This window comes from Phascolarctos cinereus, unplaced genomic scaffold (assembly GCF_003287225.1).
Source record: "Phascolarctos cinereus isolate Bilbo 61053 unplaced genomic scaffold, phaCin_HiC Scaffold_4;HRSCAF=312, whole genome shotgun sequence".
Lineage (NCBI taxonomy): Eukaryota > Metazoa > Chordata > Mammalia > Diprotodontia > Phascolarctidae > Phascolarctos > Phascolarctos cinereus.
Window position 1 is genome coordinate 567106318 of NW_027555847.1, and position 13355 is coordinate 567119672.

Sequence of the window (13355 nt, forward strand, 5' to 3'; positions counted from 1 at the left end):
TACTTCTACCATACTTTTTCCTCAAGGGGCAAATATTACTTGAAAGAGGTCAAAAGGCATGTTTTACTGATGTCTTTTGTTTCTACATTCCAGTTATTAATAGATATGCTCTCTATACCCTGGGTTCAAAGAAAATAAAAAGGTAAGTGAAATTAACACTTCAAGCACCTCTTATAGTATATGGAACATTCAACATTGATAATGCCTCCACCTCTACCACAAAAGGTAGATTTCCTTATTTCTCCTTTGAGAACATATTTTGTCATTTTAATTACTCAGTTTTCAGTTTCATTATTGTATAGATTGATTTCCTGGTTGTGCATATCTGATTTTGCATCAGTTCATAGAAATCTTCCCATATTTTTCAGAATTCCTCATGTTTTTCAGAATTCCTCATTTTTACATCAGACTAATATTCTGTTATGTTTATATGCCTACCACAGTTCTTTAGCCATTTCTCACTTAATAGTCACTCATTTTATTTCTAGTTCTTTGATACCAGAAAAGTGCTGTTATGAATATATTGGTATATATAGAACCTTTATTTCTGTATTTGAGTTCTTTGGGTTATATTCCTAGCATCAGAATCCCTGAGTCAAAAGGTAAGGACAGTTTAGACCCTTTTTTGCATAATCCTAAATTGTTTTCCTGAGAAGTTGAACCAAGTTATCGCCAGACCAATAGCATGTATAGTATGCCTATATTTGAGGAACCCTTCCAACATCAAGTATTTTTGTCTTTGGTCATCTTTGCTAATCTGGGGCATAAGGTAGAAGCTCAAAGTTGTTTCAGTGTGCATTTCTTTTATTAGTAATTTGATCCAGTCCTTCATATGCCAACCTAGAAATGCTTTTGTGTCCAATGGTACCAGTCCAGAGTGCTCTTAAGGCATGTGGTACTGTACTAAATAGAGTCTGTTGGTCCTGAGACTATACTAACTAGAAAGAACCCTGGTAGTTGAAGGTCACCTTTAACTAGAACAGGATTAGAACCAGGTTATTTCCCCAGATAACATCCCAGCCCCAAGTTAATTTCATTTGCATCATTGTTGTATACCTCAATAGAATTTGCTAGACCATGGAAAGGGCTAATGATTTAAACTGAATTAGAAATAGACCAGTGTTTGTCAGTTGTTTTTTTCTCTGCAAGCTTATGCTCCAGTCAGACATTAACATTTGTTCTCCTATAATCAATGGATAATTTTTTCTGTTATTATTATATGTAAATACTAGGCTTGAAGGTACTTGAATGAATGACTGGCATGTGCTATTCTAAGCACTGTACTTTACATTTGGGTAGAAAGTTTTAGATTGTCCTGTCTCACTGTAGTGCTTTCTAGACGGAGGTCAAGGTGCCTTCTTAGTGTATGAGATGGGGGTGGAGGAAATGGAGTAAGTGCTGTGGAGATAATAGGTGTCTTGGTTGACCAGTAGACTTCCTAAAGGGTAGAGTCTGGCCAAAAATGGGAAGATAAATGAAGGAGGAGATATAAATTTATAATTAAGAAAACACTACCATCAACACCAAAAAAATACTTTCCATGCTATGTAAGTTATACATCAACATAGCCACTGATTAACATTTGATAAACTATTAACTTCCCCTTTTTTTGATAGGAAGGCTGCAGAGTGAGATAAAACAATGTTGCTCTGTGGAGGACAAACATCACAGCATCCAATAAACCCCAGAATGGTTCTTTTTGTTTTGTTTTGTTTTCAAGACTGGTTCCCATTTCCTTTGTGACTTGTTTATTAATGAGTTGACTCATCTAGAGTCAAGCTCCTTGTTTCCACATCAGTGAGATGGACTTGCACATTTGCCAAGTGGAGTCCTAGCAAGAGATAACAGCCAGCAACAACAATAGTCTTCCTCAGTCCTCTTGCCAAAAAGCATTTGGCAGACCAGACTCTGAGAATAACTTATCACCGCCAGTGCCCTAAAAGGCTCTGAAGTTGTGGAAGCACAAGGTGGTTGTTTGCCAAAGGCAGATAACAGCAGGATGCAACAAAGAGTCAGACTTATTCTAGATAGCAGAGTTTCACCTGACTTGCTTGGAAGAGGAAAGAAGGGTCGGAGCTGCCAATTAGTACGCCATTTCCTAGTCATCCATTGGCAGTATTAACGTAACTGTTGGTTTTCAAAGTCAGTCAACATGTATTTATTGAGCTCCCGTGGGGCATATGAAAAATAGATGTGGTATCTGACCTTAAGGAAGGGTTTCCACATGAGGGATTTATTTATGTATTGATTGATTGATGCAAGTAACTGGCTTTGAAGAGAAAAAAATATGTGTTTCTGATTGTGATAAAAATACATCCTTGTATAAGCAGGTGAGAGCTTGTTTTTTTTTTTATGTTGTCTTCCCACTAGTTGGGGGACACATTCTTGACTCTCATGGGATGGTTTGTGACTAGAGAGACAATAGAGGTTACCTCAGTGGTTATGCCTGCCAGATGGTATTCTATTAGTTTAGTTAATTTAGCTTTTGAATACCCTTCTAAGGGTACCCTCATACCCTCATAAGAAGGCTCAAGAGCTAGTATGCATAATTTATCAGTTTCAATTTTAGATGTGGAGATGATTTCCATTGCTTTGCAAGCTTTCCCAAAGTTCTGCTTTCTAGTTTTTTAGCAATCTGATTCAGTATTGTATCCTACAGGCTCACTTTTCAAATGGGAATGCTGATATTAGGCTCATGGAGCTGTTTGGAATAATAGTGTAATAAACGGTATGATACTTTTTTTTAACATAATGTATTCATTAAGTACTATTGCGTTATTGTTAATGACAATTATAGATTTGAAGACAAGTGATCTTGAAGGATCACTATTTCATAGTTATTAGTTGCAGTTTATTCTACAAAGTAGACTTGAAACAGATTTTCTAACCTGTCAGCTGTTGGAATCATTGAGATGCCCAATTAACCCTTGCAAAGAGATTCAAGAACTTAACATGCAACTTCCTCTGTAATTGTAGTATGTGTAGATCCCTTACTTACCTTTTACTCATAACTCACTCATGCATTTGATTATTATAATTTTATCACTGTCATCTTCATCAAAAGCACTTATCTGTGTGTGATATTAAGGTATTCTGTAAAGCAAATTAAATAGATAAGATCTCTGAAGAAAGGGATGATTTTCTTCTAGTCTCACTTATGCCTTCTGCTTTTTTGATGCATGGGTGGGTCTGTTTTTGTCTATTATTCTTGTGCATACTTTGATCATAAGCTTCACAAGAGAAGGGACCACGTGTCTATATGAATTTTGGAAGGCATCCAGAACTTTGTGAGAACTTTAATTTATTCAAAATTACCTATACTTATGAATAAATATGTTCTGGACACTTGGGTTGACGAAAGCAATTTTCCAATCTATGTGATTTTTATTTTGTCTGTCAGTGAAATGTAGAAAACTTGAAGCAAAGCTTTAGGAAATTTTGGATTCTACCCCCTCACCACCCTTTTTTTTTTTTCATAAAACTCTAACATATGGCATGTAATAATGGTGGTTCAGAAGGCGAAATGGTGACAATAGAGAAAAGTAATAATAATAATAACTACATATATAGCTTTTTAAAGTTTACAAAGTGCTTTACACGAATTATCCCATTTTGTTCTCACAACAACCTTGTCAAGTGATATTATTATCTCCATTTCACAGATGAGGAAACTGACACAGAAAGAAGTTAAATGATTTGCCCAGGATCACTCAGCTAATCAGTGTCTGAAGCAGGATTTGAGCTCAGGTCTTCCTGATGCCAAGGCCAACACACTATCCACTGTGACACTTCACTATCTCCAGTTGTCAATGTAGGGGCTAGGAACAGGGGAGATTTCCAGTCTTCCTACAGCATACTTCATATACTCTGCAATCTAGCAACACCAGCCTCCTTGCTGTCCCAACCCTTCACTTCCTGACTGAGCATTTGCACTGGCCTAGAACTTTTTCCCTCCTCACTTCCACCTCCCAGCTTCTCTGGCTTCTGTCAAGTCTCAGCTAAAGTTCTGCCTTCTCCTGGAAGCCTTTCCCAGTTCTCCTTACCCTTAGTGACTTCCATCTGGTATCATCTCTGGTGTACCCTGTTTATATTCTTTTTGTATATAGCTGTTTGCATATTCTCCCCTCCATTAGACTGTAAACTCCTTGAGAGCAAGGACTGTTTTGTGCCTTTCTTTGTTCCCCCAGTGTGCAGCATAGTGCCTAGCTCAAAGCCCATACGTAATGAATGCTTGTTGACAGACCAACTAACTGGCTTATGGCATATGACTTGACATTGCAATAATGGCAAATTAATTTATAATTCAATTAATTAATAAGCAGTTAGAGTACATACTATGTGCCACAAATTATGAAGGATGCTAGGGATAGAAAGATGAAGATGAAACAATTGCTGTTCTCAAGGGGCTTCTATTGAGAGGGAAAAAGTACATATACAAGTATACATGAAAGCATACCCAGTATACTTTTATACTATGTATAAGATAATTTATGAGGGTGGGAGCAGCTAGGTGGTACAGTGGATAGAGTGCTGGGCCTGGAGCCAGGAAGTCTCATCTTCCTGAGTTCAAATCTGGCCTCAGATACTTACTAGCTGTGTAACCCTGGACAAGTCACTTAACCCTGTTTGCCTCAGTTTCCTCATCTGTAAAGTGAGCTGGAAAAGGAAATGACAAACAACTCCACTAACTTTGCCAAGGTAACCCCAAACAGGTCATGAAGAATAAGACACAACTAAAATGAATAAACAACAAAATTTATGAAGGAGACATTAGCAACTGGGGATTCCAGATGAGGAATGAGCTGAGATATCAAGGAAGCCAGGGATTTTAAGGAAGGGGAGAGCAAAGGAGAGAAAGCATTCCAGGCATGGAGGACAGCTAGTACAATGGCATAAGGTGCATCAGAAATACACTTAGTACAATTGATTTTACTTTAAAGCAAGTTGAACTACTCTGAAATGTTACTTTCATGTTTTGAGTATCTGTTGTTTACCCATTCTTTGTTTCAGTAGTTGAGGAACAGGTCTGAATGAATGAATGAAAAAAGCATTTATTAAGTGTTTACTATGTATTAGGTGGAGGCATCTAAGTGGCTCAGTACTCTAGTAGCTAAGTGGCTCCAGGCTCCTGGAGTCAGGAAGGCCTAAGTTCTAATCTGTTGGCAGACACTTACTAGCTGTATCACCCTGGGCAAGTCATTTAACCTCTGTTTACCTTAATCCATTGGAGAAGGAAATGGCAAAACACTCTAGTATCTTTGCCAAGAAAATCCCATAGACAGTATTGGCATGCTACAGTTCATGGGGTCACGAAAAATGGGACATGATTGAATGACAACTATACTAAGTGCACACATATAGTATACTAAGGGATGCATACATAGACTATACGAAGGGATACAAATACAAAAGAGAGTCCTGTTCTCAAGGATCTAAGGGAGAAGGGAGACATAAAGAGGGGCCTGGTAGTCAGGAACAGGTAAAGTCACAGGAGTGGTGAATGGAGCCATAAGACAATCCATTGACGTGCCCTTTCTAGAACCAATGGTAGCATTGATTTCATTACTGTTTCCAGAGCAAGAGGTGGAAAGGTGTGTGTGGGTGTGGGTGCAATTGCAGTGGAATAATGGCAGGAAGATGGTGTTTACTTGTGATTGAGGGACAGAGGCTAGCTGGATGAAGTTGGCCACTTACCAAGCAGCGTGGTTCCAGAGCAGAGGTTGGAGGTCCAGCTAGAAGGGTACTCTCAGCTGTAGGCTCAATCTGTAGCCTGTGTCAATACTGCTCAAATCTGTTTTCTGATGCATGTGGGCTCTGAAGAAGTGTAAGGTCTCCTATGTGCAAACATAGTGGGAATATAGGCACATCAACAACAAGAAGTCAACAAATATTTATCAAGTGTTTACCCTGTGTCAGGCACTGTGCTAAGCACTGGGAATATAAATAGAAGCGAAAAAAATTGTCCCAGCTCTCAGGAATGGAATAAACATGGCTGCCCTGGACACTTCCTCAAAATGGAGGTTCCAAGAGGAACTTACTACATAGATGAGGAGACCACAGAATGAAGGGATATTCCAGGGTGAGAAGGCTGCCAGGACTTGCTAGAGAAGTCTGGAGAGTCACAACAGAGGTGGGGGAGGTATAAAAGAGTGAGTCAATTCAGTTGAGCTAGTATTCACAAACTTTACCCATTCTTTGGGTATGTAAAGTTTCTGAAGCACTTTACATATCTTATTTGATCCCCACAACAACCCTGTGAGGTAGGGGTTATCATTATTCTTATTTTACAGATGAGAAAACTAAGTCAAAGAGAGTTAAGTGAAAGGGTCACACAGCTCATGTCTGAGTCAGGATTTTAATTCAGTCCTTCCTGACTCAAAGTGAGACTCTACCCACTGAGCTCCATCATTGCCAGAGAAGCTCCTACTGCCTTTCCTAGAGGACAGATCTCTAAGTCACTGGCATTTGACACTGTCATCACCTTCTTCCCGGATATTCTCTTCCCTCTGGGTTTTAGGGATTTTGTGGGACTGCAGTCTTTTAACTCTCTGACCTTGTCTGTCTGACCACTCCTCTGCTTCTTCGCTGGACTATCATCTTGCCAGGTTCTGTCCTGGGTTCTCTTCTCTTTTCTCTCTAAACTTTCTCTCCTGTTTCTCTCTTCAATTCCTATTGGTTCAGTTATTCTGTGTATGCAGATGATATACAGTATGAACTGTTTTCTGAGCTCCAGTCATTGGATCATAAAATCATAGATTAGAGCTGCAGGCCTCAGAGGCCATCCTGTCCAATTCCCTCATTTTACACGTGAGAAACTGAGGGCCACAAATATTAGATGACTTGCCCAAGATCACACAGATAGTAAGTGTCAGAGACAGAATTTGAACTCAATTCTTCTTACTCCAAATCTATCACACTATACAGTACTATACTCCCTACCTATCCCATATCACTACCAGGGATGTATTGGAGTTGGCTGTAACCAGCTTGCAGAACTAATTATTAAAATTTCAGTGTGAGCATTTATACCTCAGAAATGAGCAAATGCAATAAATCAGCTTGATTTTTGTTCAGAGATTTTTTAAAGTGTTACTAATGCAGATTAAACTTAAAAGTGATTGTACTTGCCTTTTTTTTCCTGGCTAGCCCAGCTGTTAAATATTTACCATCATACCCCTGTAGCGCTTGATAGACGTTTCTTGAGCCCTGGAGATGTACAGTTGATGTCTCAGGCAGTGAAGTCAATACCAGACTGGAGGCTTACTAACTGTAGACTAAAAATAATAATAATAACAATAACTGGTATTCACATAGCACTTTAAGACTTACAATATGCCTTTCTCAATCCCTCTTAATTTTAGTGCTTTCTTTGTGTTGTTTCCAATTTATCCTGTATATAGTTTATTTGTACGTAGTTATTTGCATATTGTCTCCCCTATTAGATTGTGAGCTCCTCTAGGACAGGGATTGTCTTTTCCCTTCTTTGCATCCCTAACACATAGCAATGTCTAGTACACAGTAGGCACTTAATAAATGCTATTTCACTGACTGATTATTGAATGCTAAGATTAATTGGGACATTAGATATTTTAGGTTTCAGCAGTAAGAGTAATCTATCTATCTTATCTCTCTGTGTCTGTCTACACACATATATATGTATGTATCGTATACTGTTTTTATTTTGAAAATGTGGAAGCCAATTTAATTTATAGTGAAACTATCAGAAGGTTTGTCTGACCATATCTGAATATTCGTTGCTAAGCCCCTTTAACAATTCTTGAAAGAATTCATAATATTTAACATGTTTAGTACACTGCTTAAGGACACTGGTTTTTTTAAACAATTAAGCAGTTGACTTAGCACAGTTATACTGTCTTCAGAAAATATAGTGCAGTGTAAAAAGGACTAGACTTGGTGACATATGACTTGACTTTGAATGCCCAGCTCTGCTACTGAGAATCTGCATGACCCTGAGCAACTCACTTATATTCTCTGGGACTCAGTTTCCTCCTTTGTAAAGTGAGGGGATTGTAGTATGTATCCTTCAAAGTCCCTTCCAACTCTAAATCTATAATTGCTATGATTTTATGTTAAGAATTGGTTCTGTGACACAGTATTACAAGGGCTAGGCACAATGTTGTAAAGGTTACAGTGTTATAGTAGAGTAGCAAGATATTATGTTCTGATTAGAATTCTGGAAAGGGATCAAACTCAACTTCATTGGAAAAGGGAATACCCAGTGAGGAAAATCCATCTGCCAATGTAGGTCATTACTTGTATGTAAATACTACTATTTTTATTTTGAAGATGTGATAGCCTCAGAAGGAAGATGATTTAATCTATAGTGGAACTATTATAAGATTTGCCTGACTGTATGTGAATATTCATTGCTATTCCCTGCAACTGATGGCCTGAGATGCTTGTCTAGGGAACTGAGAGGTTAAGTGACAGGGAACTATGATTGGGCCAGTGCTCTTAAACTTTTTATCAATTTTGGGGTAACTTTTTATCAATTTTTTTTATCAATTTTTGGGTAAATGTAGAGCAGCAAATAGAGGGCAGGGCCTGGAGTCAGGAAGATCTGAGTTCAAGACCAGCCTCAGACACTTACCAACTGTGTGACCTTAGGCAAATCATTTAATCCTGTTTGCCTCAGTTTCTTCATCTGTAAAATGGAGATAAGAATAGCACCTTCCTCACAGGGTAATAAGAAAATCAAATAAGATAATAATTGTATTTAGCACAGTGCCTTGCACATAGTAAACACTATATAAATATTATCTGCATTATTATTATTATTGTTATTATGATTGTGAAAGGGGTATGTTTATCAACTTTTCAGAAAGTGCGAAGCTGGGGAGAGAGAATGATGAAAGAGTCAAGATCCAAACAGATCTTGATAAGCTGCATTGGGCTGAATCTAATAAAATATAATTCAAAAGGGTTAAATGTCATCTTGTACATGGGCACAATATATGAATTTCACAACCTAATGCTGAGAAGGCATAGTTAGGTAGCAGTTATTCTGAAAAAAAGATCTGGGGGTTTTAGAATAACCAGTATAATGTGATACAAAAAGCTAATGATCTTGGACTGCATTAAAAGAGGCTAAGCACCTGGGAATAGGGAAGGAATAGTCCCACTGACTTCTGCTTTCATCAGATCTCCTTGGAGTTTTGTGTTCAGTTGAGGGTACCTCGGCTTAAGAAAGATATTGATAACCTGAAAAGTGTCTTGAGAAGGGCGCCCTCAATGAGGAGGGACCTTGAGTTCTTGTCATACAATGATAGATTGGTAGAAGTAGGTATGTTTAGGCTAGACAGGGTGACATAATAACTATCATCAAGTATTTGAAGGGTTTTCATGTGGAGAAAGGGTTAGTTTTGTTCTATCTGATCCCAGAGGTCAAAACTAGGAGTAAGAGATGGGAATTGCAAAGAGCCCAATTTAGGCTTACTATCAGGAAAAAAAAAACCTTACCACCAACTTTAAAACAACTAGCTATCCCAAAGTGCAGTGGGCTACCTAGGCAGGTGGGAAGTTTCTTCTCCTTGGAGGTTTTCAAACAGAACTCTAGATAAGCGTATGTCAGGTGTGTTGTGGACAGGGAAGACTTCTTTTGGTTGGAGTTGCTGAGGTCCCTTCCCACACTCAAGGATTTTGTAAAGAATAGCCAATACGTACCAAAGACTACATAAAGGCAAAGCAGCTTGGTGTAGTGGATAGAGAGCTGATCTTAGAAGACCTGGGTTCAAGTCCTGGTTTGTGACCCTTAATCTCTCAGTGCCCTCAAGTAACTCTAGGACTATACATGGCAGAACATGTGGTGATCTACATTGGTAGAAGAAATTCTTCATTGGGGTCTCCTTGTTGTTGAAGTTCAGTTGTTTTTCAGTTGTGTCTGACTCTTCATGACCCCATTTGGGGTTTTCTTGGCAGAGATACTGAAGGAGTTTGCTATTTCCTTCTCCAGCTCATTTTATAGATGAGGAAACTGAGGCAAACAGAGTTAAATGACTTGCCCAGTGTCACACAGCTAGTAAATATCTGAGGCCAGACTTGAACTTGGGTCTTCTTGACTCCAGGCCTAGCACTCTATCCACTGTACCATTTACCATCTCTTTCCACCAATGAAGTCATGGGTCTCATTCAAAAAAAAAAGAGTGCATGTTTTGCGGGGGGGTTGGGAGATGTAGTTAACATTGACTTGGTGGAGCCTATTTATATATATTTTGTGTACATATTTTGTGCCTATTTCCAGATCCCAGGCCATACCAGCCACGACTTAAACCAACAGCACTACCCTATCAGTGGACCTAACAGATAGCATGGCACATACCTACTACACTCTGCATAGATCTACTGGATTTTATATGCTTATTGTGCTCCCAATTCCATGCCTAATATAATCTAGCTCATCTTGTTAATGCAAACAACCACATTGCATGGCTCTTTGCTTAGATAGACTCTGTATATCACAGCCTACTGAGGCTTCTTTAGGAAGAACTGAAAATAGTCCACAATCCTTTTAGCCATGGTCTAGGCTAAAGTCTCTGTAAGTTTGTGACCTTTATCTCATGCTCTTGAATATCTTGACTCTTCACACAAGAGCCCAGTTTGACTTTTCCAAACCTGGAATTAAAGTTTCCTTTGCAGTTTGACTGCTTACTTGGCTAGATGGTGGTTGAACAGCCCAGCAGACTACAGGGAGAAACTCTAGAAATGTGATGATTGTAGTAAAGGATTTTACCAGAAAACTCATTTACTTATCCAAGGATCCACATGGTGGAGAAACCCTGTTTAATTAACTAACCCTAGTTAGTGTGGCATAGGCTTTATTCAGAGAACATTCCTGTATTCTCATAAGAGTCCATTTGGGAGAAAAACTCTGTATGTGTAATTAATGTGGAAAAGGATTCAGCAAGCAATCACACTCCTAATGAGATCAGGAAATACTCCCCATAACATTTCTGAATGCAAAAAATCCTATTTTCTGGTTCAGAAATCCCTTCTGGCCTTTGTTCCCAGTGTCCTCATACAAACAGCCCCTGAATATCAGTCAAGTTTTTTAGGAGTTAATGGCAAGTGAATCCAACCTGTGAAACAGTTGGTCTCTTCTCTTTTCAACTTCTCTGTACACTCTATGGTGCTCCCAGCAAGCATCACATGTCAGGCCCCATTGTCTGACAGAATCAAAGGGACCCCCCACGAAAGACAGCAGGAGGGATATTTGGCCTTGTGGGAAGCTTCTGGAATTTATAGACTTAGGAGCTCAGCTGGCACTTGGCTTTAGCTCGTCTGGTCAATTGGGCATTGGTTTGTATCAAGGAAGTCTTTTTCTGTTACAGTATATGATTTAGCATTAACATCCCTTCCTGAAGATAAACTTTTGTACAACCTTTTGATCCAGGTTCTTTCCTGTGTCTTTTTACCTGTCTAAAAAGTTCCCCATTTTTTACATTCATTTCCTACTACCAGACAAATCTCTCTGCATCTTTTATTTCTTCAGATTATTTCTCGTATAACATTTAGTTTCCATGGTTTTTTTTTCATTTTGCACAAGTGAATCTCCTTTCTGTTTATTTATAAGCAGTCAGTTTCTGTTTTCATGGCATATAGAGTTATAGTCAGTCCAAAAGGCTCAGTTTGAAACCTTGCTAATGTCAAGGATATTGGTGGAGAGAAAGTATATCTTTGGGGAATATGTCTGAGGAGTTAATACAAACAGGTACTGGGGACAGTGAAATGTAATGATGGTCTTTGGGAGGACCTCGGCACCATATGTGGAGATGCTGTGTAATAATGTTACTTTTTAGGGGCAGATAGGTGGCACAGAGGATAGAGCACTGGCCCTAAAGTCAGGAGGATCCGGCCTCAGACCAAACATTTGACACTTACTAGCTGTGTGACCCTGGGCAAGTCACTTAACCCCAGTTGCCAAAAAAATTTTTTTAAATGTTGCTTTTTCACAAGCAAGGCAGCCCACAAATGACTGAATGGCTTTTTATGAAATTTTGGATTTAAAAAAAAATCATTCTTGGACTGAGACCAAATATGAGAAGTTTCAACTCCAAAACTCTCTGAGTAATTTTAATAAGGAACTGACAGTCAGGGTTTTGAATGGCCAGAATATCATGATTTGAGGAGACCCTTTGGTTGTATGTCAAAATTGCTGGGATGTTGTTAGAATAGAAGGGCAGTCCATTCCTAATTATCTATTCTCATAGATAATTCAAAATATTTTACATTTGCATTTCTTCCACTTGCATCTGAATATATTATTCTTTTAATTTACAGTACTTCAGAGAAAGTAACTAAACTCTGAGGAGATGAGGAGACGTAGAAAACTGCATTACCTGCCCATTCTTCTCCTCTGTTCTAATTACAGCTAAGTGTAATGGGAAAAATACTGCCCTGAGATCTAGAAGACTTGGGTTCAGCTCTGTCACTAACCTGTGTGACATTGAGCAATTCATTTAAGTCTTCTGGGCTTTGGTTGCCTCATCTCTAAAATGAAAAGGTTGAAGTAGATAAACCCCAAGACCCTTTCTAGCTCTTATGGTCTGGGATTCTATATTAGTCAGATCCAGCATGCTATATGGTGTTATCTTCAAAGGCTGTTTTAGCCTAAGTAGAATCTCTCTCTCTCTCTCTCTCTCTCTCTCTCTCTCTCTCTCTCTCTCTCTCTCTCTCTCTCTCTCTCTCTCTCTCTCTCTCTCTCATTTAATGTGGTTTTTCTTGTATTATAATTATCTGTGTATGTGTTTGGAGCCCCCACTTGACTATGAGCTATATAAGAGAAGGAACATTGTCTTTTTTAAACTTTGTATAGTTCTTCCATTGCCTAATACAGGAACACTCTCTGAGCTACTCCATGAATTCATACTTGTAGGTAGGGCATCCAGGGGGTGGCCTACAGGGGCAACCCTGCAGGTGGGTATTCCAGAAATTGTAGCTCCACCAGTCTGTTGTCTTTCCAAAACTTTTTCTAGCTCCCGAAATGGAATTAGAACTGCTGAAATGCATCTATTTAAAGGCCCCAGAAGTGTGACTAACCTGTGCCCAGACAATTATACTGATCCCTTCTTGACCCAGTCAAAGATGTTTACACCTCATACAGTTGTGTGACCTGACCATGTCATTTAATCTTATTAATTTCCTACATTGTAGATTGGGAGCAATAATAGCACCACTTCTCAAGGTTGGTGCAAAAATCAAATGAGCTAGTATTTGTAAAACACTTAGCACAGTGCCTGGTGTAAAGTAGGTATTTAATAAATGCTTGTTCTTTTCTCTCCTTCCCTTAATAAATGCAATTACTGAATGCAAAATTTTTTAGCCAGGTATAATGGTGC

General features: G+C 38.8%; 1 protein-coding gene and 1 long non-coding RNA gene across 4 annotated transcripts in view; one reads left to right on the forward strand and one right to left on the reverse strand.

Annotated features, from left to right (window-relative positions):
* The window catches only part of BLOC1S5 (biogenesis of lysosomal organelles complex 1 subunit 5), a 118524-nt gene that overhangs the window by 79441 nt on the left and 25728 nt on the right, over window positions 1-13355 (forward strand). The gene's annotated exons all lie outside the window — the stretch shown is intronic.
* Window positions 1-13355, reverse strand: part of LOC144457006 (uncharacterized) — a 39961-nt gene that overhangs the window by 23246 nt on the left and 3360 nt on the right. The window contains exon 2 of one of the 2 annotated variants that reach the window (XR_013486272.1): window positions 5695-7274. This is a non-coding gene — a long non-coding RNA (uncharacterized LOC144457006). The remainder of the gene's footprint in view (window positions 1-5694; window positions 7275-13355) is intronic. The other variant, XR_013486273.1, reaches the window with a different exon arrangement.